Raw genomic sequence first — 13,471 nt, 5'->3', positions numbered from 1 at the left:
GAACAGAGGCTGCTCCCTTAACCCACCAGACTCCTGAGAATTTAACCTCTTGTGCTGGTCCCTGACTCTTAGACTAAAGGGATGTCTAAACCCAGACCTGCTAACTTTTGCCATATATTTTTCACAGTATGCTTGACCTGCTTGTGAGTCTCTCCACCAATTAGTATATCGTCAATGTAGTGATATACGGTAACACCTGGTGAGATGGAAATTTTTGCTAAGACTTTAGCTAGAGCCTTGTGAGCAATGGTGGGGGAGTGCTTATACCCTTGAGGCAGCCTATTAGATATGTACTGCACCCCTTTCCACATAAAAGCAAATTGAGCCTTGTCACATTGTTGGAGTGGAATAATGAAAAACATGTCTTTTACTTCTAGAGTGGCCATCCACGAGTGGGAGGCTCCCTAAATTAGTTACCAGCTCTGAAAGATTTGGCACTGCGGCAGTTAAAGGAGCAGTGTTAGCATTCAGCTGCCTAAAATCTATCATGAGCCTCCACTGGACATTTGGCTTTTTAACAGGCCAGACAGGAGAATTATAAGATGAATGTGTGCGAGAGATAATGCCCCTTTCCTCTAAGTCTGTGTGAAGGACCAGACCTTTCCTCACACGAATATAATATGCCCTTTAGGTCAGCAGTCATAACTGACTTAAAGATGGCTGCTCCACGTGGCACTTTAAACCCTCTCATGTCTGCCTGCCTCCTCTGCCATAAAACAACAACTCAGACACCATGAGGAAGGTAGCTAGCTGCTAGACAGGAGCAGTGGCGGGAAAACCGCAACAATGTTGCAGCGAGTCTGCCCGGTGACAGCAGTGGCGGGAAAAAGTCCCTGCCTGATTGGCTGAGAAGCCCAGAAACAAGAGACTGGCCAATCGGGAACAAAGGAGAGCCATAAAGAGACTGCGTGCTTGCTGCTTGCCGCATGCTTTTTGAACTGACACTGAAGCTGCTGCTGCTTGCTTTTGGGGGTTACCCTGGTCCTTGGGGGTCCCTGCCTGCCTGAGGTCCCTGTTCCTGTTTACCTGCTTGCTTGCTAGTCCCAGCTCGTCCCAGCTAGTCCCTGCAGCCCTGGCTTGTCCCGCCTCACCTGCGGCTGTTTGCAGTCCTGGCTCCTGGCTTGCCTGCAGCCCTGTGGTCCTTGCCTGCCTGCTTGCGGTCCTTGCTTGCCTGCCTGCACAACCTGCCTGCTGCTAACCATGTACGGTGAGACTTCTTCCCGCCACCCGTGGGTTCTAAGACTGGGTTGCAGGGGAAGTCACCTGCAGCTAATATATAAATACCTAGACCATCTCAGGAATAAAGTAAGAGATTGTATTTTGGGTATAATTTCTCTCCCTAAGGTGTTCCTGCTTCTTACCTGCACACAAACCGCGACCCTATATGGGACAGGCATCGGGCATATCCCTCCTTCCTCTTCCCTTCTTAGATAATAATAATTAATCTGGGTGTGTAAATGATAAGGTCTATCCATATATAAGTATTAGGCCATATATAAGTGCTTGGTATTTGGTGTTTTAAAGACATTTCACAGATTCTATGTCTTTTGATTACCCTCTTTGAGCCTCCTGCCCCAAATTGTTTTATTTTTCCCCTCAATAAACCGTGTGTTCATAAATTCTAATTGGGGGTTGGCTGCTCTTATTAGAAGCATTAGTGAGCATTGAACAAGTGTCTCACCCAAAAAGTCAGTGCTGAAGTTCACTGCTCCTCTGTGAGAGGCGAGTGCTGCGTGCGGATCTCTCAGCAGATCCCGATAAGTTAAAATCACTCCAAAAAGGAAATATAATAGGTCGCAGATCGCGACAGTCTGCTACCACCCCGTCAACTCCCGAGTTTGTGGCAGAGGGTATTGCTTTGCATTTGTAAGTTTCAAGAGGGGTAGAGGCATAGATACCTCTAGCAAATTAATAACATTAACCGCATCTGTGTCAGAATTTTCATCTCTCCCGGCAAAGCTCCATACCGTACCATTAGGAATTTTCCATGTCCTACCACACAGTACATCAAATCCCAAAATGTTAGTATTAGCAGCACCCATTTAAAACCTCAGCACAGGTGAGCCTCTACTCACCAGGCAGCCATAGAGTAATTCTGGCTGTGGCCTTTGCAATGAGGCTGGAGCACTTGCTAGAAAGGACTGATGCAAACAAGTCATTGAGAACCTCAGCCTTCTCAATATCCTGCATAGCTAGGTCTTCCGTTTCCTTCAGGAAAGGACCTACATTTTCCTTGGTTCTCCTTTTGTCCCCAACGTACCTATAGAAGCTTTTCTTATTGCTCTTGACATCCCTGGCAAGATTTAATTCCATCTGGGATTCGGCTCTCCTTACCTGATCCCTAGCTGCTTGGACAACCTCTCCGTAATCCGCCCAGGATACCTGCCTGTAGAGGGCTTTTTAGCGAGCAATGGACCTGTGAGCAATCCAGCCTTTACTGAAAACGTCTGGGCCCCCAAGCAAGGACGTTTCCAAGGATACCAACTGAGAACGTGAGCAGCGAAGTAAACAACTTCTGGATGTGCCAAAGCAGGAAGTGAAGGTGGAGAATCATGACTGTGCATTTGCGTGCTATAAGGCTAGGAACCAATCACTGTTTAGGTCGTGGCGGGGTTTATGACAATTGACCAATGACAAGAGTGGTTGGGGTGCGTGTACATAGCAAGGGGCTATATAAGAAAGGTTGGTGTGTAAAATAAACGGCATTCACTTGATCACATTGATACCTGTGTGTCTGTCCGTAATGATCTCCCACAAATGGCGCCCGAACAGGGACCCTCAGATTCGCTGCTAAAGCTGCCGGACAGTGTGAAGAAGGCAAGACGAAGAGGGTGGAGAGCCGGCCAAAATCAGTCACTGCCCTGGCGGCCACGTTCCACAAGTGCCCAGGGGACGGCCCGCAACCGGCGGGAAAGAGGCCCGCAACCAGCAAGGTAGAGGCCCGCAACTGGTGGGAGAGAGGTGCACCTCAGACTCATTACTCTTCTCACTAAAAGGCAAGTGAGCAGTCAGGGAGTGTGGGAAACTGTTATTTTCTTCCCCACATAAGTCTAAACAAAATGTCTTTTAAGCCAGCAAAGGCCTCTCCTGATTATCCCCAGCGAACGAACGAAAACAGACTTGCTTCTCAAGGACAACTGAACCCAAAACAACAGATGCGGCCCGGGACAGAAAGGATGGGCAACAAGCCATCCTGTGCCCCTGGCAGTCACCGCCCTAAAGTGGGGCTCATGGACGCTCATTGGCTCTGGACAGTGACACTGACTGGACAGGTGGGTCAGGGGGTATCAAAGGTGGCGAGGGCAGCAGGTGGGCCCTTCCCTCCTCCCTGAGGCTCGTTCAGACGCTTTCTGCATGGGACACCCCCCTGCTGCGGACACTGGTGCTGGGACCCTGCCTGCCTGCCCCGGGTCCAGCCTGAGCCTCAGCGCCGAGCGTGCCGGGGTCCCGAGCCCTGGGGTCGGGGCCGGAGCCCCCTCCCCGTGTTGCTGCCGCTTGAGAGGAAACCAGCGGCCGCTGCACCCGCTGCCGAGAGGCTGCCCCTCCGACACCACGGACCTGCCGTCCTGCCTTCCGGCCACCGATCGACGCTGGACAAGTCGCCGGAGGGTAACATCACCTCACACACACACACACACACTCCTTTCCTCATACTTGCACACACAGCGCGACCTCTTAAGGAGGACCGGCGTCGGGTTTCCTTCCCTCCTCCCCTCCTCCCTTTGGTCCTTAATCCTCTCCCTTAAAAGCACCTTTGCATCGCCTCCCTAAAGGACACTTGCTCACTACATACATATTGATATCCCTGGTAGCCATTCACACCTGCATTGTCCCTAAACATCATCCCTCGGTTTGTGTTAACCCTTAATAAACCTATTAGTTTGTGGAGTAAATCTTGGCTTTAGAGGCAATTTCTGAGCGTGGTGGGGTGGGGGTGCTTTCTAACTACCACCCTGCAATACGGTCCCGCGGTGGCCGTTCCTCCGTGAGAGGCAGCGCCGCGTGTGACCCTCGGGCTCATTCACAAACCCCTCCACATTGAAAGGGGGAGTCGCAAAAGTATCCTGACAGCCGGTAGCCCCCCGGTACCGGCTCGCGACAGGGAGGAAATGGGGTCTACGCTTACCAAAGAAGAGGAAGCAGTAGTGAAGCTCCTCCAACTTATACTCTCTGTGAGAGTAATTTCTTATGAGACGCAAGCACTCAAAGGCTTGTTGCAATGTGCACGGGACAGAAATGTAATCCCTGGTATCGGTACAGCATTTGAGTTGTCCACCTGGGAAGCCATAGGTCTAAGCCTATGGGATAACATTAGCAGCATAGGAAAAGATGGAAAAGAGGCTAGCAAATATTCTACATTATGGAAATTGATCAGAGAATCTTTACGTTTTATGGAAGGGGAGCGGGTCGCTGCCGCTTCTGCTTTCGCTGCCCTAAATCCTAATGGGGAGGATAAGAGCGTTGCTGCCACAGCCTCTTCTTCCCCTATAAATCCTTTTGCCCAAAACTTCTCGATACCGGGTCCTCGGGTTCCCGCTGTGCCTCCTCCGCTGCCACCAGGGCGCCTCCCAGGGCCAGTTACCGCCCTGATGACCGGATGTGCACAGCAGGACGGAACAAAACCGACTGAAGCTGAAGCGGAAGTGAAGCCGCACAAAAACTAAGAAGAGGGCGGTCCCACCTGCAGACCAAAGGTGGAACTGTATCCACCACTGCCCGTGTCTACGTCATCTATGAGAGCAGCAGCGACACCCGGTAATCATGAGGCGCCGCAAGGACCGGTGGAAGAATTGCTGAAAGAAGTTTTGGATAAGCTTAACGACCTCGACCTACAAAACCAGGGCTCGACAGCGAAGCCTTTCACTGACCAAGCACACGACTCGCCGCCGTATAACGGAACTAGTGATCCGTTCAACCCATTTTCTATGCTAATACCAGCAGGGGCATCACCTCCGGCTCTGCCAGTACTACCAGCGCCCGCCCGCCCGCCGCCCCCGCCGCTGCTCCCCCAGGCAGCGCGTGCGCGCCGCCGCCTGAAAATCTTTTTACCCCGGCTCTCCAAGGATCTAATAACGCATCTCAGCAATGGAAGGGAATTATTAAAGATGCCATCATAGAAGGGTCCTTTGTACCTCAAGCTTTTCCTGTTACTATTAATCCGGGGGGGCAGGGGTATATATGGGAGGCTTTTGATTGGAAAATTTTGGAACGGGCACGATCTGCCATTGCACAATATGGGTTGAATTCACAGCTTAAAAAGTTTTGGATAAGCTTAACGACGTCGACCTACAAAACCAGGGCTCGACAACGAAGCCTTTCACTGACCAAGCACACGACTTGCCACCGTATAACGGAACTAGCGATCCGTTCAACCCAACTATCAGCCCCCCCGCCACCACCGCCGCTGTTCTTAATGTTTTTGTAAAAGAAAAAGCCTCCAAGGATGCTGTGTACATTTACACAGATTCTTTTGCAGTCTTTAAGGGCTGTGTAGAGTGGATTGCTTTCTGGAAAAGTAATAATAAGGGAAATTAATGGAGTGCCAGTTCGGCATAAAAAAAAAAAAAAAAAAAAAAAAAAAAGAGGCAACCTGCCCTAGCTTCCACCCTCTGTATGCTTCCTTCTTAAGTTTGAGCTTTTCTAGGAGCTGCTTGCTCATCCATGCTGGCCTCCTGGAGTTTTTACCCAATTTCCTCTTAGTTGGGATGCATCGCTCTTGGGCCTGGAAAAGGTGATCCTTAAATATCAGCCAGCTTTCATGGTTCCCCTCTTCCCTCCATGATGTTATCCCATGACACTCTCCCAAGCAAATCCCTGAAGAGGCTGAAACCTGCCCTCCTGAAAACAACAGTAGTAAGCTTACTGTGAGTCCTTGCTGCCCTAAGGATCTTGAACTCCACCATTTCATGGTCACTACAACCAAGGCTGCTCTTGAGCTTAGCATTCCTCACCAGCCCTTCTTTCTTGGTGAGAACAAGGTCCAGCTTTTTGATCTGCTCAAAAGCTTTCTGTTGGTCAGGACCCCATTTAAAGTCACTCTTCTTTTGGGTCACCTCATAGAGAGGTTTCACAATTTCACTGTAACATGGAATATGCATTCTCCAGAAACCAACAGTCCCTAAAAAGGTTTGAGTGTCCTTTTTAGTTGATGGTGGGGCCATAGCTGTTATTTTGTTAATCACATCCATTGGGATCTGGCGATGACCATCTTGCCACCTGATTGCCAGGAACTGGATCTCTTGTGAAGGTCCCTTGACCTTGCTTCTTTTTACAGCAAAACCAGCATCCAGAAGAATTTGGATGATCTTTTTACCTGTCTCAAAAACTTCTTCTGGTGTGTCACCCCACACAATGATGTCATCGATGTACTGTAGGTGTTCTGGAGCTGCACCCTTCTCCAGTGCAGCATGGATCAGTCCATGGCAAATGGTTGAGCTGTGCTTCCACCTCTGGGGCAGTCGATTCCAGGTGTACTGGACTCCCCTCCAGGTGAAAGCAAACTGTGGCCTGCATTCTGGTGCTAGAGGAATAGAGAAGAATGCATGTGCAATGTCAATAGTGGCATACCACCTGGCTGCTTTTGACTCCAGCTCATACTGAAGCTCTAGCCTGTCCAGCACAGCAGCACTGCGTGGTGGTGTCACCTCACTGAGACCACGATAGTCCACTGTCAGCCTCCACTCGCCATCAGGCTTTCGCACTGGCCAGATAGGACTGTTGAAGGGTGAGTGAGTCCTGCTGATCACTCCTTGGCTTTCTATTTGCTGGATCAGCTTGTGAATGGGAATCACAGAGTCTCTGCTGTTGCAGTATTGTCGCCTACGCACCGTTGAAGTGGCAATTGGCACCTGCAGGTCTTCGACCTTCAGCAACCCCACTAGAGAAGGGTCATCTGAAAGGCCAGGCAAAGTACGCAGCTGTTCAGTGTCCTCAGTCTCTACAGCTGCTATACCAAAGGCCCACCGGTACCCTTTTTGGTCACGGAAGTATCCTTTCCTGAGATAATCTATGCCAAGGATGGACGGAGCATCTGAGACAGACACTACAGGGTGCATTTGCCACTCCTTACCAGTGAGGCTCACACTGGCCTCCACAACAGTCAGTTGTTGAGAACCTCCTGTCATTCCAGAAATAGTGACGGAGTCTGACCCTTTAAGATTTGATGGCATTAGTGTGCACAGTGCACCAGTGTCCACCAAAGCTTTATATCTTTGTGGTTCTGATGTGCCAGGCCACCGAATCCTCACACAGTCCAGTAAACTCAGTTGTCCCTCGCCTCCTCCTGGCTGGAGGCAGGGCATCTCAAAGGTTGAGTATTAGAGCTCGATGAACCATCCTGGTTGTTGACTGGTGCAACCTTCTTCTTGGAGAACCATCTCCTGGCTTTGTTCTGTTTAGTAGCTCTTGCACACATAACTGGAGAATATCAGTGGGTTTCTTGTCCCAGACTCTCATGTCCTCTTTGAAATAATTTTTCAAGAGACCACAGGTGGCGTCGCAGTGGGTCCCGTCTCTCTCACTGCTGTCTCGTAGCAGGACATCTCTTCTTAATGACTGCAACACGTGACCAGTTGTCTCTAGGGAGAATCTGGAGTTTATTTCCGCATCTGTTTGGCATCTTATTCTTTCTGTCAGTCAATTTTTCAATGGCTGAGGTTTGGAACTGAAGGGAATCAGAGATTACGTCTCCATACTCTCGTGCTTTGAAAGCCACCTCACGCACAGTTGGTCCTGTGTAATCTTCAAAGCATCCTGTGAAGGAGAATATATGGGCATGTGCTGCTGGTACACCCTGAGCAAACCTCTGGAACATTTGTGTCACACTCAACATCATCAGGATTTCTAAGTCCATCTTGATCATAGATCACTTCTCGCACAGCTATCTCTCTCAAGGATGTGATGGCTTTCTCAAGAGTGGGTGTTCTGCTCTGGAGCCATTCGATGTCACCCTTGTGGGGGTATCTCTCCCTCACAGCTGAAAGAAGTCGGTCCCACAGGGTGGTAGTTCCCATCTTACTACTAAGTGCTCTGTCAATACCAGCATCTCTGGCCAGGGATCCCAACTGCTTGGCTTTTCTCTCATCCACGTTGTAGGTTTCAGCACTACTATCAAACCATTGGAGCAACCATGGAAGAATTCAATCACCATGAGTGAGGGTGAAGTCCTTTCTCATGAGGTGCAGTTCTTTCATAGAGAAAGGCTGGACAAGGTCATCGTTGTCATCTGATTGAGGAGGGCCTGCTTTTCTATTTGCTTGAGAGTGGTCTGATTTGTTATCTGTTTGAAAGGTACCTGCTCCATCAACTGATTTAGAATCCTCTCCTTCCTCAGTTTCAGCCTCTGTTGCTTTAAGGAACTCTGGATATCTCAGACGGGAGCGGGTAAAAAGAGGGGAGCGTTTTGCCTTTGCCTTGCTCTTGGCCACAGGATGAACTAGCCTGATTCGAAAGGGAGTGGACTTTATCTTTGTAGAAGCAGTTGGTTTTGTAGCAGCAGTTTTAGAAGCAGCTTTTTTTGTAGCAGTACGAGTGATGGTATCGGCAGCAGTGGTTTTGGCAGCATCATGGGTGGCAGCAGCAGTGGCAGCAGCATTGCCTGTGGGGAAGTGGCAGTGAGTAGAACAGCATCTCGCTGTACGTATCCACAATACATGATAAACATTCAGCAGAAGCATCCCTACCGCAACAATGCTATTCAAATCGAGAGCTGGGAGATTCAGCTCGAAAGAAAATGGAGAGGTAAAGTTGAACCAGCTACTGCTGTTACCAACATGGACCATTGCGTTCACTTTAGGAGTTGTACCACTAGGACTTGTACTGTAACTGTACACATACAGTGCCCCCATAAACAACAGTATCATAATCCCTAGGATCACTAGGCCGGTAATTATACAGTTGATTATGGCTACGGTTCTGTCAATAAACCATAAAACAATCACGAGAGCAGCTACTAAGAGCAGAATGCTCTCGGCTGCATACCACATGTACAGCTGCAGGCTTGAAAGAAAATCCAGTAGATTCATTGCAGCAAGTGTCTGTTCAGTTTTCAATCCATCAGGAAATTGAGCAGAATTATTACCCATTGCTATCTGAGGGATTCCTCCCATCAGAGGTGGAATTTTGAACACTCCCAATTAATCAAAATGTGTAATTTGGGCTTAAAATCAAGTCCCACGTTCGGCGCCAATAAATTGTTGTCACCATTTTACTCGGGTTCGACAACAATGCTCTTGATCCCCTCCCTCCCAGGTAGGGAAGGAGAGAGAGAAAAAGAGAGAGACTTGCCTGGATTGAAAACTAAACTACACAGCTTTAATTAAATACTAATGATATAAGAAAATATATACAATTATATGCAGATATGTTCAGGTATGAGCAAACGCCTCTTGCCTCCCCCCACCCTCAGCAACTCCCACCACACTCCCCTCAGCTGGAGCTGTCCTGAGGTATCCCGGAGCTGCTGCTGGAGAAAGCGGAGAGTTATGAGGGTCAGGAGAGCTCGAGCCTAAGGGTTGATGGTGATGGACGGATGGAGTCCTCCCTGGATTCCAGCCATGGACGGAAGAGAAGGGAAGAAGAAGCAGGAAGGAAGTTGTCTTCTGTGATCTCTGACCTTCCTCTGAGCTTTCATAGATATATGGAATGGAATATCTCTGCCCAATTTTGCTGTCTAACTCAGCCTCCTACGGGGGGGTCATAGATCTTCCTATAGTGTCTGCGCCAGCAGAGTGAAGATACGACCTTGAAGCCTCAGCAGTTAGAAAAACATTCCACTGTCTTATCAGCTTTAGAAGAACAGAATGTTGCTAGTTAGAAGAAAGCTCACTGAAGAAAAAAAAAAAAAAAAAAAAATCAGTAAAAAGGGGAATTGGCTTCATCCTGGCTCAAACCAGGACACAGAGCAGACTCCAGCATGCGCCAACCTGTTGATCCGGGACTCCCTCAGCTCCTCTCCCTTGTCAGACAGTGAGCAACACCAAGTGTAACGCTTGAATTGACATACTGTGGAAATTAAGGGTACTTAAGGGAAAGAGAAACAGCATATACCTTGTACTCCTTTAGGATGCATACTGAAACATTGGGACAAATTCAGAGGGGATCCCCTAACAAAATAAAAGATTAAACAATATTGTAATCAATGGTTGCCACCGTATCCATTGGAAGATGAAAGAATCATAAAATCATCCTGGTTGGAAAGGACCTTGAAGATCATCAAGTCGAACCATAACCTAAATCCACCTACCATAAACTAATCTACCTGTTCGGTGCATAAGTCACGTCGCTAAGCACTATATCTATATTTCTTCTAAACACTTCCAGAGCTGGTGACTCCACCACCTCCCTGGGCAGCCTGTTCCACTGTCCCAACCACTCTTTTGGTAAAGGAATTCTTTCTAATATCCAGTCTAAACCTCTTCTGGCACAGCTTCAGGCCATCTCCTCTCATCCTGTCATTATTCACTTGAGAGAAGAGGCCAACTCTCACCTCCCTACAACCTCCTTTCAGGTAGTTGTAGAGAGCAATGAGGTCTCCCCTCAGCCTCCTCTCCTTCAAACTAAACAATCCCAGTTCCCTCAGCCTCTCCTCATAGGACTTATTCTCCAGACCTTTCATCAGCTTGGTAGCTCTCCTCTGGACATGCTCCAGCAACTCTACATCCGTCTTGTAGTGAGGGGCCCAGAGCTGCACACAGTACTTGATGTGTGGCCTCACCAATGCCAAGTACAGGGGCACAATTACCTCTCTACTCCAGCTGGCCACATTATTCCTGATGTAGGCCAAGATGCTGTTGGCCTTCTTGGCCACCTGGGCACACTGCTGGCTCATGTTAAGTCGGCTGTCAACCAGCACCCCCAGGTCCTTCTCCACCATGCAGCTTTTCAATCACTCATCACCAAGCCTGTAGCTTTGCATGGGGTTGTTATGACCAAAGTGCAGGACCCGGCACTTGGCCTTGTTAAACCTCATACAATTGGCTTCAGCCTATCAATCCACTCTGTCAAGGTCTCTCTGCAGAGCCTTCCTACCCTCAAGCAAATTGACACTTCCTCCCAGCTTAGTGTCATCTGCAAACTTACTTAGGAAGCACTCAATCCCCCCATCTAGGTGATTAATAAAGATATTGAACAAGACTGGACCCAAAACTCAGCCCTGGGGGACTCCACTGGTGTCTGGCCACCAACTGGATCCAACCCCATTCACTACAACTCTCTGGGCTCGGCCGGCCAGCCAGCCAGGTTTTTTACCCAGCAGAGAGTGCACCTGTCTATGCCATGAGCCACCAACTTCTCTAGGAGAATGCTGTGAGAGACAGTGTCAAAGGCCTTTCCAAAGACCAGATAGACAACATCCATAGCTCTTCCCTCATCCACCAGGCAGGTCACCTGATCATAGAAGGAGATCAGGACCCGCCTTTCCTGAACCCATGCTGGCTGGGCCTGATCCCATGGCTATCCTGCACTTGCCACGTGAGTGCACTCAAGAGGAGCCTCTCCATCATTTTCCCTGGTACTGAGGTCAGGCTGACAGGCCTGTAGTTCCCAGGATCCTTCTTTGGGCCCTTCTTGTAGATGGGCATCACATTGGCAAGCCTCCATCCTTATATTCCAGCTCAGGAAGCCAAATATCCTGAGGGCAGCTGGTCTGATTATTAAAGATGGAAGCAAAGAAGGCATTAAGTATCTCAGCCTTTTCTTCATCCCTGGTTGCCCTGTTCTCCCCCTCATCCAATAAGAGATGGAGATTCTCCCTGGTTCTCTTTTTGCTGTTAATGTATTTGTAAAACCTTTTTTTTATTGTCCTTTATGGTAGTGGCCAGATGGAGCTCCAGCTGGGCTTTTGCCTTTCTAATTTTCTCTCTGTATGTCCTCACGAACTCCCTGTACTCATCTTGAGTTGCCTGTCCTTCCTTCCAAAGGTGGTAGACTCTCTTTTTCTCCCTGAGTCCCAGCAAAAGCTCCCTGTTCAGCCAGGCTGGCCGTCTTCCCCAACAGCCTCCAGCCTTCCTGAACCCCTTTGCCCCTCAGAACTGACTCACAAGGGCCTCTCTTTACCAGTGTTCTAAACAGGCTGAAGTCTGCCCTCTGGAAGTCCACAGTGGAGGTTTAGGTGACCCCCTCCTTATTTTACTTAGTATCCAGAATTTAATCATTTCATGGTAGCTAAGCCAAAGACAGCCTCCGACCTCCACATCCCCCACCACTTCTTCCCTGTTAGTGAACAGCAGGTCCAGTAAGGCACCTCCCCTGGTAGGGTCACTTACCAGCTGTGTTAGGAAATTATCTTTGTCCTGGTGTGAGCCAGGATTAAGCCAATTTTTCTTTTCACTGATTTTTTTTTTCCTTCAGTAAGCTTTCTTTTAACTAGCAACTGTGTGTTCTGCTAGGCTGATAAGACAGTGGAATGTTTTTCTAACTACTGAGGCTTCAAGGTTACACCTTCACTCTGCCGGCTCAGACACTATGGGGAGATCTCTGACCCCCCCCGTGGGAGGCTGAGTTAGACAGACAGCAAAATTGGCCAAAGATATTCCATTCCATATATCTACGTAAGCTCAGAGGAAGGACAGAGATCTTAGAAGACAGCTTCCTCCTTCTTCTCACCGCTCTCTTCCGTCCATGGCCGGCGTCCGGGGAGGACTCTGCTCATCCATCACCGCCGACCCTTAGGCTCGAGCTCTCCTGACCCTCATAACTCTCCGCTTTCTCCAGCAGCGGCTCCGGGATTTCTCGGGACTCTTGCCAGTTCAGGGGAGTGCTGTGGGAGTTGCTGGGGGTGGGGGGGAGGCGAGAGGCTTTTGCCCATATCTGAATATATCTGTATATAATTGTATATATTTTCTTGTGTGATTCATTAGTGTTTTAATTAAAGCTGTGTAGTTTAGGTTTCAATCCAGCCAAGTCTCTCTCCTTTTCTCTCTCTCCTTCCCTGACTGGGTGGGGGGGGGGAGGGGATCGAGAGCATTGTTGTCGGACCTGAGTCAAACGGTGACAACAATTTAATTGGCGCCGAACGTGGGGCTTGATTTTAAGCCCAGATTACACATTTTCATCAATTGGGAGTGTCCAAAATTCAATCTCTGAGGGGAGGAATCCCTCAGATAGCAATGAGCAATAATTCTGATGAGTGTTCTGACGGATTGAAAACTGAACAGACACTTGCTGCAATGAATCTATTGGATCTTTTTCCAAACCTGCAATTGTACATGTGGTATGTAGCCGAGGGCATTCTGCTCTTTGTAGCTGCTCTTGTGATTCTTTTGTGGTTTATTGACAGAACTGTAGCCATAATCAACCGTATCATTACCAGCCTAGTGATCCTAGGGATGATGATACTGTTCTCTATGGGGTCACTGTATGTGTACGGTTACACTGCTAGTCCTACTGGTACAACTCCTAAAGTGAATAGAACGGTCCATGTTGGTAACAGCAATAGCTGGTTCAATTTTACCTCTCCATATTCTCTCAAGCT

Source organism: Apus apus, chromosome W (genome assembly GCF_020740795.1).
Source record: "Apus apus isolate bApuApu2 chromosome W, bApuApu2.pri.cur, whole genome shotgun sequence".
Classification (NCBI taxonomy): domain Eukaryota; kingdom Metazoa; phylum Chordata; class Aves; order Apodiformes; family Apodidae; genus Apus; species Apus apus.
The sequence above is the reverse complement of the archived record's forward strand: the minus strand, read 5'-3'. Positions refer to the sequence as shown.